Raw genomic sequence first — 13,635 nt, 5'->3', positions numbered from 1 at the left:
AGCTGATATATGAACCACATTTGCTACGGGAGAACCTGAGGATAAAACCTAGATCATCTAGCAGTCTTTCTTGTTAACCTAACACAAGCCAATTTGAAAAAAAAAAAACCCTCTAATTCCAGCAGTATTGATGGTCCACCTACTTTGTTTTTTTTTTTTCCTGTGGCAAACATTTTACCAAAAGAGGAAAGCTGAAGGAAACAGCTGATAGCAGATGACGACTATGTTTTCACATGATCTTAAACTCCAATATGCTTTTAGTTATAGTGAACTGACCTGTTTCATTTTTAAAATAGGACTAAAGAAAAATGCTGCTTTTGTGAACATTACATAGAAAAGGGAGATCATATAGTTACTGAGTTTGCAGTCTGTGGATAAAAATCTCTGTTACAGAGTTAGATATTAGACAACTTACTAGAGTTGTCTCCTTTAATTATGCATTTCTGAAAACAGGTAAATTGAATGATTTATTTTTCAAAGAAATTAAAATATTGTAGGCACAAAGTAAGCAATAATAAAACATATGCCCCATATCCATGCTTTTAAAATTTATATTAAATAAAATTAACCGCATAGATATTTTGCTTTACCTACTTTACTTTTTAACATGTTTGTCTTGAGACTTTTGAGGTGTAACAGTCTTTAGTTTGTAAAAAAAACCTTACATTTAACAAAGTCATAAGAAATGATCCTGTAATCCTGTGGTAGAAAACAAATTTTGGCTAGGCACAGTAGTCCATCCAGATACAGATTTTAACTTCAACATTATCTGCTGAGAAATATATGTTTATGTATATTCTGTCATTAAATCATACATATCAACAGATGGAAACTATGTAATATGATTCTTCCCCTCCTTCCGAGGGTAGGAAACGTAGGAACCTGCTTGGTTCAGACATACTTGCAATTCAGCTTTTCATTTCTGAAAATCTTTCATCCCATGAGGGAAAGCATGAAGAGAAAAAGGCAGGCATTACTAGCCAAGCTTTACTTTTGTGCCACCAATAAACAAGATTTTAAGTGAAACACAAAAGCAGTAAAGTGTGTGAAATTCATAATATGAAAAGGAGGCATGTAATAACAGGGAGAGCTGCTGAAGTAACTTAAGAATCAAATGAAAATGCTTTATTTGCAGGTAAGTATAGTGCAACCTACGCACTTCAATCAAGCCAACAGTAGGCTTTAATAAGCGATAATAAAGTGTGAAAGGTGGTTTTCTGAGAAGAATGAAAAGATGCATATACTTATTGCTTGTAATTTGTTATCCAGTAAACAGACACCAAAATAGATGCATTATGTTGCCTTGCACTATGGCACCCAAACATATTAGTATCCAAGGGCTCAGCTGAAGCTGAATTTGCATTTTTGATATGGTGAACTCAAAGTTTGTGGGTAGGAAATGTCAAATATGATAATTTGGCTAAGAAAAATACACATGTAAGTTCTTTGCAGGCATCTGGGCAGTTATCAGGCTGTATAATTAAAAGAAGACAAAGTGCTTGAAGATGGTGTGTTGGAAGGCAAGTTTATTTAACTGGAATGAAGTAGCTTGTTTATTCACTTGTAAATGAAATAGGAAGTTCATTTCATTTTGGTACTCAGATGTAGAATTCCCATACTTTTGGAGTCTGACTGTATGTGCTTATGTGGGGTTATATTTAAGCCTCTCTGGCCTCTTTCAACTTGTTCACACAGCACTTATTCCTGAAATACTATAGAAACAGAGGCAAAGAACTCTTACTCTGAATATAGGCAATCTGTAATAACTCCATATCCAAGACAAGATGAAATGTACTCCTAATCAATTTAAGAGAAGCTTGATATGTTGTGCGGCAACTTTTTTGTGCAGCCAGGCTCTACCTGCAATAAAAATGTAATCGAGTAACGTCTCCTGTGCTCTTCATAGGCTCCGCAGCGATATATGCGGTCATTGTGTAACATATTCTTTGTATGAAGACAGAGATGTTTCCAACTCTTTTACTCCAAAAGTAGCTTTACTTTAGAGTAAACCCTGTGACACAAAAAGAGTCAGTGATTTTGTAAGTCACTTCTTCCAGAACTTTTAGGGAGATTTTGCCTGAGGTATGCATCTGACCATTTTATTCAATATATTTTTTTTTTATTGGAGAAACAATATACTTGATTTACAGTATCCAGCTCAGTGGGCACTGAAGTTGGATAACTATTCTTAATACTAGTTGCAATGAGAATTTCTGGGTTGGGTTAAATACTAGAGGGAGAAGGAAGAGTAGAGAAGGAATAAAACGGCACAATTTTAATTGTTCCTTGTATGCTAGAGGCCCTAATTTTTCTGTTGTTCTTCAGTGGGAGGAATTTTGTCTCAAGACTAATTTTTCACTTCTGTTGACAATGCAGAAATGGTGGAGCTTGCAGGATAATGGATGAAAAGACTTAGGATCTCTCCTTTCTATTTTTTCTTGTATGTTTGCCACTGAATGCAGGGTTCCTTTTCTGCTGGCTGAGGCTTAGAAGATAGCTGTCAGACAACACATTCCTCTCTTTTCTGGAATTTACTCTTCTTTCATACTTTATAGCAACTCTTTAGAAGCCTTGTTGTGTAGGAAATCCATCTTCTTCCACAAACCACAGATGTAAAATATATATTACTGTACAGCAGATATTTGATCAACTTTGTAGTTGAGCCCTTGATGTGCCTCAAAATGATCTGTAAATAAAATGAAGCCGTAATGAAATGTGTCAGCTTGGAATGGAATATCCCAGCTGAGTACCAGGGCTCTGTCTCTGGGAATCAGTGTGGTGGTGTGTTAATATTGCAGGCTGATGAGTGTTTTAGCTTGAGTAAATGCAAAAATCCTTCAAACTATGTCCTTTATATATCTGGTTGGCTGAAAAAATCTGCTACAGGGTTAGCTTTCTAATATGATTCATAGATGTGCTTTCTCATCTATATTATTCTCTTACAGAGCCAATGTTGCTATGTTCTTTATTTGAAATGGAATGCCAGTTGTTTAGAGTACTAGAACTTAGATATTTTGAAAAGTATAATTAATTGTCATCAGGAGAATATATGACTTTGTTGAGGGGTGATTCCTGCTCAGCAGTACCTGTTTGCCTGTTCACTGAACATGAATTAATTGGATCTTTAACTTCTCCCCTTCTTTCTGTATTTTATCATCCTCTTTGTAGAAAGGCAAAAGCTCAGCCTTAGAGATTCAGTTGAAAAATTGCCCTGCATATAGAAAAATGATAACCATGTGGTATAGAGCAAGAGGGAGAATATGAAGATATGGAAGATAAGTATCTTACTCAGATACATTTTTACCAAATGAGATACAGGTCTAGAAAAGTAAAGGGAAAAAAAAAAAAAAAAAGAAAAAAGGCATGCACAGGCTGTCTCCCATAGACATTTCAGCTGTGTATTTTGATAAATTCTTTTATGACTTTTTAGGTGTGCCCTCGTTTTTTTGAACTATGGCAATGACACAATAAACATCTGACAAGATATTTCTAACAAGAAACATTAATTCAATCCAGAAACAGAAAGTAGCACATGCACAAAATCCTTCTAGGATGTACTTCTAGGCGTATTTTGATAAGAACTTATATGGAGATCAATATTTTAAATAACAAATAATTAAAAATAACTTATATTTAAGAGAGTTGGTAGGTGGTCTGCTTTTCAAAGGTGCTAAGTGACCTGTTGCTTTAACCAATGCCATTTGAGAGTGAGAAGATGCTTAGCAGTTCTTAAAATCAGGGGATATATATTTAGTATTGGTTTACCCCTACTCCTGTTAAAGTCAATGTGAGTTTTATAATCAAAGTCCTTGACTCATAGAATGTTTCAGGTGGGATGGGACCTCAGGAAGTTATCTAGTCTAATGTACTGCTCAAAGCTGGGTCCCCTGTGCATGAGCTCAGTACTGTATGATTTTAAATATTGTTCCTTAAAGCAGTTCAGAAAAATGCCTGATAATGCAAATTCTTATCTGAACAAAGAGCTGTGTCTGAAACACTTGACATAAACCTTTCACCCATCAGGTCTGAGACTTTCAGAGCCTCCTGAAGCTAGACTTTCTTATCAGTAGCACAGTCACCTGGGGTTTTGTGGTTTTGTTTTTTAAAAAATCTGTTTTAATTTGAAGAGCAATGTAGTTTCATACACTATATATGAATATTAACCACCAATTGATTCAAATAATAGTCTGTAATTGCTTCAGTGGTATTCATCAGTGGTAAAAGTAAATAATTATTGTGGTTGACATGAAAGCATTGGAGCAAAGGTTAGAAGGCAAAAATAAAATGTGCAAATAATTTAGAATTACTATTTAGATATTATTATGTTTTTATAGTTAACAATTCTGTAGGAGGAAAAAAAAAAAGCAGAACTCCATGCTTCTGCAAAGTGTTCCAGTTCCTTGACAACTGCAGGTGTATGGTGAATTATGGCTGAAAATTCTACAGATGCAAAAAGGAAAATGGAGAAATAAGTTCAGACTACAACATATACAACATGGTAGATTTTAATCCAGAAAGGATGTTAAACGTCTGCACTCTGTGTGCAGGGGTTTAAAATAAAGTATTTTAAAGTTAGTAGTCACAAAGAAGAGTTTATAACTGAAAAGAGAGGGATATTCTACGGAAGAGTTGAAGGGGTTTCTTGAAGATAGTGTCTGTGAAGGGAGCATTTGGCAACTTAGCTAAGCAGGAAAAATGAGCTTTCTTTGAATGTGCAAGTGTGCAAATGTGCTGTGCTGACTCTTCTGTGGTTAGTTACTATGTTTTCCTCTGCTGTGGTGGGTAGAATAAAAAATATTTGGGTGGTGTGGTTTTGTTTTGGTTGGTTGGTTTGTTTTTTTGTTATTGTTTTGGGTTTTTTTTTTGGGGGGGGGGAGAGGATTATTTATCTATTTAATTAATTAATTAATTATTGTTTTTGTTGTTTTCCTTTTGTTTTGTGTTGTTTTTTTTTTTTTTAAATTGGCATTTTGCCAACCCATCATGTTTGATTAAATAATTGTTTACATTACCAGGAAGCAGAGATAAACTGCCATCCTTAGGAAGTGTAGGCTTAGCTCTGAACAGAAGGGAATGGAAGAATCAATTTAAGGAGATTCTCCTTGCCTTCCCTGTTCACAGCCTTACTGGGATAATTATTTTTTGACCTGCTAATGAGAGCAAAAAAGAAGAGCAGAGCCCTGCTCACTGATGAGTTTATTAGGAAGAATGGAATCCTGAGCTCTTTGTATATATGGATAAAACTGTTTTTATAAGGAGAGAGAATATAAGAGAGTAACTTAAATAGTAATTTGGGAGATTGAAATATCCTTCATTAAAGAAAGGTGGCACTCTGATAAGTGGATAGGCTTCCTGTTTTTTTTTCTTTTAAAGTTTAAAATAGATGAGCAAATATATCAAATTGATAATATCTTTGCACTCAAATTAGAGAATATCCTGGCAAGTAAAAACACTGATGGAGTGTACCAGTGGTATCTTCCTAGAGAAAATTCTTCCATTTGTTTTAGCTAAAGATATTAAATCATTGATTAGGGTAATGCTGGGCAGTCACAGTATCAACATTTCATTGTTTCCCTGTATCTTGCTAAAAGCATTACTTGATTAACTGAGCTTCTTTTTTAGAAAAAGTTTGGAAGCTACTGAATTCTTACATATGAATTCGTGAGGGTTTTAAATGCAGAATGGAGGGAAAATATTAGGAGAGACTGATGTAACCTCTGTGTCTGAGTTTAGCACGCAGAAGGAATTCAGCAAAACAAAGGTGTTAAGATTTTGGATTTGGCCTTTCAACATACTTTTTTTTTCCATAGTCAAGCTTACTTTCTAGCCATTGGCTGTTTTTACAGCTGTAACTGCACTTTACATGTCTCCATAGAAAAAATTTAGGGTGGCTGCTTTGAACAATCTAACTGAGCTATACTATCCATTTACTTGGAGTAATAATGACTTTTCAGCCAAGAATAAAAAAAAATAAATAGTCTGGAGGAACTCCCCTTTCTGTTCACTACTGACAGACTTTGGTTGCACCCGTGCTCCGGGTACAGAACCAATGTTAGCTACAGATGCTTCTCTTCCTGCAGGTGTGGAGGAGCTCCCGTTCTCCTGCAGGCACGTACATGACTGCCTGTTCTGAATTAGACGAATTGCTGAAGGACATCAACAAAGCCAGAATACTAAAAACTAGGAGTAACTGATCAAAAGACAGTCTTTTGCAGATGGTATTTGTGCCAGAAGCATATCCTAATAACTTTTCTGTATGAACTTTGCAAAAGAAATGCACTACATAGTTCACTATTAATTTTAAGATATTTTACTATTAAATCTTGGAACTGGAAGCTTCATGTTTCTGCTTAGTACAGCATAAACTTGCTGAAATATGGATATGCCTTCAGACATGGATTATGGCTTAAGAGTCACACAAGATGATTGTAGTTTTGTATTTTTTATGACATCGACTTCACTCTAAATGTAGATGTGTGGTAGTGTTTTGTTTTGGTTTTTGTTTTTTTTTTTTGTTTGTTTGTTTTTATCTTTTTTTTTTTTGCACAGAGTTTGCTTTTCCAATTAAACACTTCTTTTCTATTTTTGTGAGCAGTAGTACAGCCTATATTTCTGAAAATGGTGGGACTCTTAAACAAATGTCTATTTAAACTATTAGTGATATGAGAAAGTATTATAGCTGCAGTTTCTTATTCTGACATACATAAAAGTTTTGTCTCTGGTAAATTCTAGAAAAAGCATGTAGTGCTACAAATAAAACAGTTTTAAGAACTATGTACAAAAGAGCCTGTGTATGAATGAACAAGAAGATTTAGTAGTATTTTCCTTTATTCTGGTATAAATTGAATAGACAAAAATGAGTTTAAAGTTTTATAGTTTCCCTTGTCTCCCTTTCTTAATCCTTCCAAAGGAAAAAAGTTGAAAAAACAATGAATCTGAAAGGCACAAATCTAAAATTTCTATTTGTATGCTTGTATATACAATACACAGAAATATTTTAAATTTCTCTGTTCCTGTTCTTCCACATAGAAACAGTAAGTATGCACTTAATTTATTTTCTCCTCCTTTAAATGATGGTGACATGCTTGTGTTCTTTCTGATATTTTTCTCAGACAGATGCAATATTCCGTGTTGTATTTCAGCTGTAATCTAACAAACATGATTAACATTGCTGACTTCTTCATTGGATATGGTAACCCAGTTTTTTATAGGAGCACTTTGTTGGATCTATGTGTGAACTGAAAAACAAACAGTTTATACTAAGGAACTAGTTCTATATTACATGAATATAGTGTAGTGCTTCTTGCATGACTTAATGCAGAAGTTTGCTTTGGTCTTGGCCTATAAACTTATAAAAGATGCATTCCAAGAACATGTAAAATAAGATGCACATACTGATTTCCACAATTGCCACCACCTAGCTTTCTAACAAATAAAGGTCTTTTTCAATATATCTGCATGTGTAAACAAGCCAAAATGTTACATGTGGACATATATACATAGTAATGCTTGAAGATAGGCCCAAATAAAAGTATACACATATATTTCATAAGACTACTTCCTCACTTCTATGAAAGCAGAAGTTTTCTGCTGAGGGTGAATCATTCTAACATGATTAGATTCTAGCTTATAAAATCTATTTTTTTTTCCTGTTTAGGAATCATTATATCAGTTTTACAAGCTTAGATACCAAACTTCATAGCTTGTGAAGATAATTGATATAGTCTCTGAAGTATAAGGAGGTCCTACAATGAGTAAATTTAAGTTGAAATTCCAGCATGTTTTTCTTGAAAAACCTATAATGTCTACAGTTCAGTCACTTCTATTAATAACTGCCTTTATGATCCTTTAAAAAAGCAGACAGAGATCAGTGTACTACAAATAAATATTTTTTAAATTAATCTGAATATTTCATAAGTCTAAATGCAAAACATGTTCAGAGAATACGATACATACATCCTCTGTTTAATAAAGGGGATATTTACCACAAACTGGTGTAGGGTTGTTCATCTACACTCTGAGTCAGCCAGCTAGAAGTCTACTGTAGCCAGAAAAGTAGGTATAGGTCAGGAGCCTACTGACGATGATAGCCCTTAATTGCTCTGATCAGCCTCACCTGGGACCTCCACCCACCCCCCTCGTCCTGACCTGGGAGCTCCATTTAAGCTCTGGCCAGTCCTTCCCTGCTTGGATGCTGTGGAACTATGTCTTTGTTGGCGAGGCTGCTGGGCTGGTGTGTGTTGGGGTCACTCACCTCCTGCTGGAACAGGCCTGCTCCTGCTGCTCCCTGACAGTGTGTGAGTGCAGGCTCAGCGTCGCGTCACGTTAAGGTTGTGGTATGGTTTCTGGTTTGAGGGGGACTTAGAGTGATCTGGAGCATGGGTGGAGCTGGTGCCTGGTGGTCTGTGTCTATAGGTGTGTAAGCATGCCATTAATATGGAAGTTTTTTCCTGGGTCGGAATGTATGCAGAAATTTGAGAATACTTAATACTTTTATGATAGAATCTGCAAGAAGAGCAAATAGTAAGTATCTGATGCTTTTAGAGATCACAAACAACTAAGGCTGTAAAACATAAAAAAGTTGTTCTGGATATCAGTATAGGAATAGGTTTGCCTATTCAATACCAGCAAAATTTGTCACGTTACTCAAACCGAGCTGAATAATTTCTGTAGTCAGGTATTGTGCATGGACCTGCGTGTCAGTGTTTGCCTGTTGGTGGCAGACATCTTTTCTTGGTTACTCCAGTTATATACCACCTTCTCTCCACCTTCAGAACACTTGGGTAAATGACCCTAAAAAAAGACAAAAAATCCCAACACTAAGAAGGCAAAAGAAAAGGCAAAAGTCAAGGGTGAGCTGAAGAAGGAGGATGACATACCCAGTAAGAGATGGGATAGGAGGAGGGGAATGTTACAGGCCAGTTTGCAGCATACACTGATAGTTAAATGGATAAACAGGAATGTCCTTTGGCAGATCACTGCATAGTACTTCTGTGAAGAAGACAATTAACTTTTTCCCTGTCCTCTGGGATTTCTAGGACTAGAAATCTGTCAGGAGTGTTTAGGTGAAGTTATCTGTTAGGTATGGCTGATTTCATGCACGGCTAGGTGGCTTACTCTTTGTAGAGTTAATTATAGTTAAAGAGGAAAGAACAACGTATAAAAAATAATATTGAACGTTCTTCTAATAAGAAATGGAAATGAAGTGAAAGAATAATTATATGAATCTTTATGCCTTTACTACGTGAAAAGATTTTCTTGATCTGAGTGCTGTACGTGTTTTTTCTTACACTTTTTCTGAAATCAGTGTGATGAATTTATGTGGATAGATTGTTTCAGAGATTGAGCAACTTGCGTGTATGAGGGAAGTGTAAGTCTCTATGATAATGAAAACCAAAGGAACTATTTCAAGACTGGTTAAAAAAGAGACGCTTTTGCAGCTGAATGTATTTTTGTATGTTTTCAACTGATGTAAGGAGGAAGATGCCATCCATATTTATGCTTCATTAAATAAGCATAAGGAGACCTGAAAAATAAAAAGGAAAACTGCAACTTTCTTTCTCATCAGTATGAAGGAGCTTGTCAGTGAGAGATGCACTGTTGAAATTGTGCCAGCCAAAAATGGGGATCAGGAACAAAGCACATGAATAGAGTCTGTTTCCCAGGTTCCAGAAGAAAGAAATCTCAATTATTGAAAGTCAACAAACACCAAATACTTTTCTGTGTGCTTCTAAATTCTGACATGAAGAATTAAAATCACTAGCTACTGGACTCGTTTGAGATTTTCAGTATTTTAGAAAATGGAATAATTAATGGTGTCTTCCTTTCTGAAGTTGTTTTTTTTAATGATGGCTTTAGAAGTCCTGTTTTTGACTATTTTACAAATACAGTTACTAGAGAAGTTTGCAGCTACACCTAAACATGGGCAGTGTGTCTTATTACATCATATCACAAATAATATTTGATTTTTATTTTTTTTTTTTTGATTCCAGCACACACATTTTGCTGTGACTTTATCATCAGTTCTAAATATGATGAAACTTCATAAAGGAGATCCTTGAGTTGTAAGGTTTTATAGGATAAAAATACATTATATGTTTGTGCTAGAAAGAGCATTTTCTTGGTACGTATAGAGAAACTGCAATGATGGTCACTATTAATGTTTTATTCATGGTAAGAAACTAGGGTGTAGGGAAGGCGAAAGTCAGAGGCATTAATGAATGCTAAAGCTAAATCTCTTTTGTGGTATGTTCTAACTTCTGCATCATTATACCTTTCTCTTACAGTGCTGGAGTACTGCTGCAAGTTAACGTGGTTTGACTGGAGTTCTGTAAAACTATCATCTGCAGTGGCAATGGTATGTGTGCTTGGTGAATAGCAATAGATACATAATATGTAGATAACAGGAAGTAACAACAATCAGATTCTTTTTTTGTTATTTATGTGTTTTAATTATTGATCGTTCAGCCTTCAAAGAATAATGTGGAAAACACTTTAAACAGGAACTGATGCAAACCCATGAGCTCATTCAAACACATCCTTACTATGATTTAGAACTTCTCACTTGGGTCTCTGCAGGTTATCAGAAGAGAAGCAGATGAAGCAGGTAACCTAATAAACAGGATTTTCAACCTTTCTGCATTAGAATATCCTTTTGTGTTGAAACATTGTAGTGCGGAAGCTGCATTAAAGAAATGTTTAGAACAAAAGATTAATTTGCTCGAGAACTGAAATATACATGAATGTGTTTGTACTTTGGGATTAACAGTAATGTGGTTTGGCACATTCTCTACAAGTAAATGATAGAAAGCTTTTCTTAAAAGTCATGGTACAGACTGTGTACCTTTTCCTTTTTCGACTGTTTTGGGCCTATTCTTTTTGTTATATTTGCTAAGAGAAGTCCCCCTTATAGATTGTCACCATTGTCATGTTCTTCTGCTATTGCCAAAAAACACAAAAAGATTTAACATCACCTATTGTTTACTTTGCTGGTTGTATTTATTCTTAGTGTATGTCTTCTAAGTCATGTATATGTGTGTGTTTATGTATTAGTTATTCCACTTCTTATGTAATTCACCTAAGAAATTTTACTTGTTGCAAGTTAATCCGTTATCCAAATGGTTTACAGCATCTTCTAGAATCTGTATTCTGTATTTATCTTTGACAACTTATTTTAGGATAAGCTAACTTTCTTTTTTTGTACCCTGCTTATTAACTGACTTTCTAAAGAATGCTTTCAGTGTATTTTGAACTTTGGCATGGGGATACATTAATAGCACCAGTGCGATGACGTACTTAATGGAAGAGAAGGCTTCAATTAAAGCAGTTGTTGGAAATACAGTTCTGAGGAGGATACTGATCAGACTGCTCCAGATGAGCTTTTTTTCTGGTTTGCACTTCTGATCTTCCTGCTTTTCCCTTCCTTACTGGTCCTTAAAAGCACTAAATCTTTCTCTCCTATGACATTCTGTTAAGCCTCTTTGTCAGTTTTGTTCCTTTTTTGAGTTTAATGTCTGTGCTTTGCTTCTCCTTCTACGGGGAAGTAGGAGGAACTTGAAATTCTTTCCGTTTTAGCCAACTAATTGTCCCAGAATGTTCCTTATCGAATCAATCGGAGCTAGATAATGGAAGCACCTTCTTCACTTGAGGTCAGGTTCTATCTCCTTATAGAAGCCTGCTAAAGGTACAATTATCCACATAACCTATCAGTCCCAACTTGGCTGCTCCGGCAGCCATTGTTAGTCTTACTGTTTTGCAACACATTTACTACATACTGGGATGCTTCAGCACATTCATAATGTTAACCAGAAGCTATAAAATATAGGTATCAAGAATATAGGCTTGAAATAGAAAGTAGTCTTGAGATGAGTTTGACTGGCATTTTACACTAATTGAACTTCCTTGAAATGTTATGTATGGTGGATAAGACATCAATTTCCCAGATACTCATGTCAACTTAATTTCAGAATTTCTTTTTGAAAGTTTTGTATTGTCCATATTCTCCTCAAATAAAGATACTTTTTGTAAAAATGAGGAAATTCTCCAGGCAGTCACCTTCTCTCTGTGCAGTTTTCTTTGCAGAAATGATGATCATATGAAAAAAAAAAAAAAAAAAAAAAAAACCAAACAAAAAACAAACAAGTTTGAGTTAATATAATGCCTGAATTGTACACAGACATAACACTGTTCATGAAGTATTGTATATTTAGGTCTACATTGCGCAATTACATTACTTTTTCAGTTATGATAATATGTCTTTATTTTCATTGAAAAATACATTTTCATAAAAAAGAAAGGAAATAGGTAGTTATTGCAAATATATATTAACAATGTCATGTGTGATTAAATGTTATACAATATCTTAACAGCATATGTTAGGAAATTAGGATTCAGTAGTAAACTGGATAAGTAATGGGGAAACCTTGCAACAGGAGGCCATTTATGTTTCCCAACAATCTTTGAAAGGACAAAATCCTTGTACTGTCTGCTGTGATAAAGGGGAATACTATGTGCCATGGTAAAGAAGGTTATTTAAAGGTTGTTTAAAAATAACTTCAAGGGTTATTTTAAAAAAATAAGAAGTGGATTGGATGCTACCTTTTTCTTCTCGCATTAGCTGGACCAGTGTCAGGAATATAGATGGACAGCATTTTAAACAGAACTTAAGCTACTTTGGGATTCCTGTGAATGTGACCTCCTTCTTCCTTTGCCAGTGTCCCATATCTCACTGTATGCAGAGCTATTCCAGGAAACTACAGCAGTGAAAAACATGCATGTGGTACACCATACTGGGAGAAAAGTTCACTTGCCAGCTTGTAGTAGGAGGGATGCATATTCAAAAAGGCAGGCTCTAGCTAGCTCCTGCTCTTTATAACTTTCTTTAACTTTGTCTTTTCTTGTAGTACCTTTTCATGAATATAGTTTCACAGAAAACAAAATTCTGTAATTTGGCGTGATCTAAGATTGCAGGGTTTTTTACCTTTCTACTGCTGTACTGTTTATACACCAGTGGTACCCAGCTCTTGCCCTGGGCAGTTATGGCCACTTTAAGTCTGCTTCCCGTTACCATGCAAGCTGATATTCCTATCTCACAGAACCAATGTGTTTACTTTCCCTCATGTGACGCAAAATATGCGTATTTGTTATGTAACTCTATAGTCACTCATAAATACACTCCTCTGTTTGTCACAATGGGCCCACGTAAGCATCCACTGTCTGGAAAAAAGTACTTGAGTCTGAGGAACCTCAGAAAAGTTCATGGCAGGCTCCAGAAGTTTATGAAAGGTTCTGAGAGTTTTGATTGGCTCTTGACAGGCAGGAGGATGGCAAATCATAAGTGCAGTAGAAAAAGATCCTTATAATATCTGCTAACATTTTTCATGCTGCCAACTATACCATTATTTGGAGGGTTCTTTCTCAAGTTAAAGAGCATTGTGTTTTTTTTTTTTAATACAAAGATCATTTTTCCTTTTATGTGGTGTTTTTGCTTCTGAGGAAATCTCAGATATATGCTAGTCTGCCAACACTGGAATTTCCTTTATATATTTGGACAGTATTTGTGATATTCTCTTCTTGTTGATCTCAGGACTACTTTGTTTCAACATATGATGAGAGGAGAACCAGGTGCTGACAAAA

General features: G+C 35.3%; 1 long non-coding RNA gene across 1 annotated transcript in view; it reads left to right on the top strand.

Annotated features, from left to right (window-relative positions):
- The first annotated feature begins 10,292 nt into the window (after positions 1-10,292).
- Positions 10,293-13,635, top strand: part of LOC116959348 — a 105,483-nt gene continuing 102,140 nt past the window's right edge. The window contains exon 1 of the long non-coding RNA XR_004405787.1: positions 10,293-10,357. This is a non-coding gene — a long non-coding RNA (uncharacterized LOC116959348). The remainder of the gene's footprint in view (positions 10,358-13,635) is intronic.

Source organism: Tyto alba, unplaced genomic scaffold, assembly GCF_018691265.1.
Source record: "Tyto alba isolate M040663 unplaced genomic scaffold, T.alba_DEE_v4.0 Super-Scaffold_28, whole genome shotgun sequence".
Lineage (NCBI taxonomy): Eukaryota > Metazoa > Chordata > Aves > Strigiformes > Tytonidae > Tyto > Tyto alba.
This window is presented reverse-complemented; position numbering and strand designations above follow the sequence as displayed.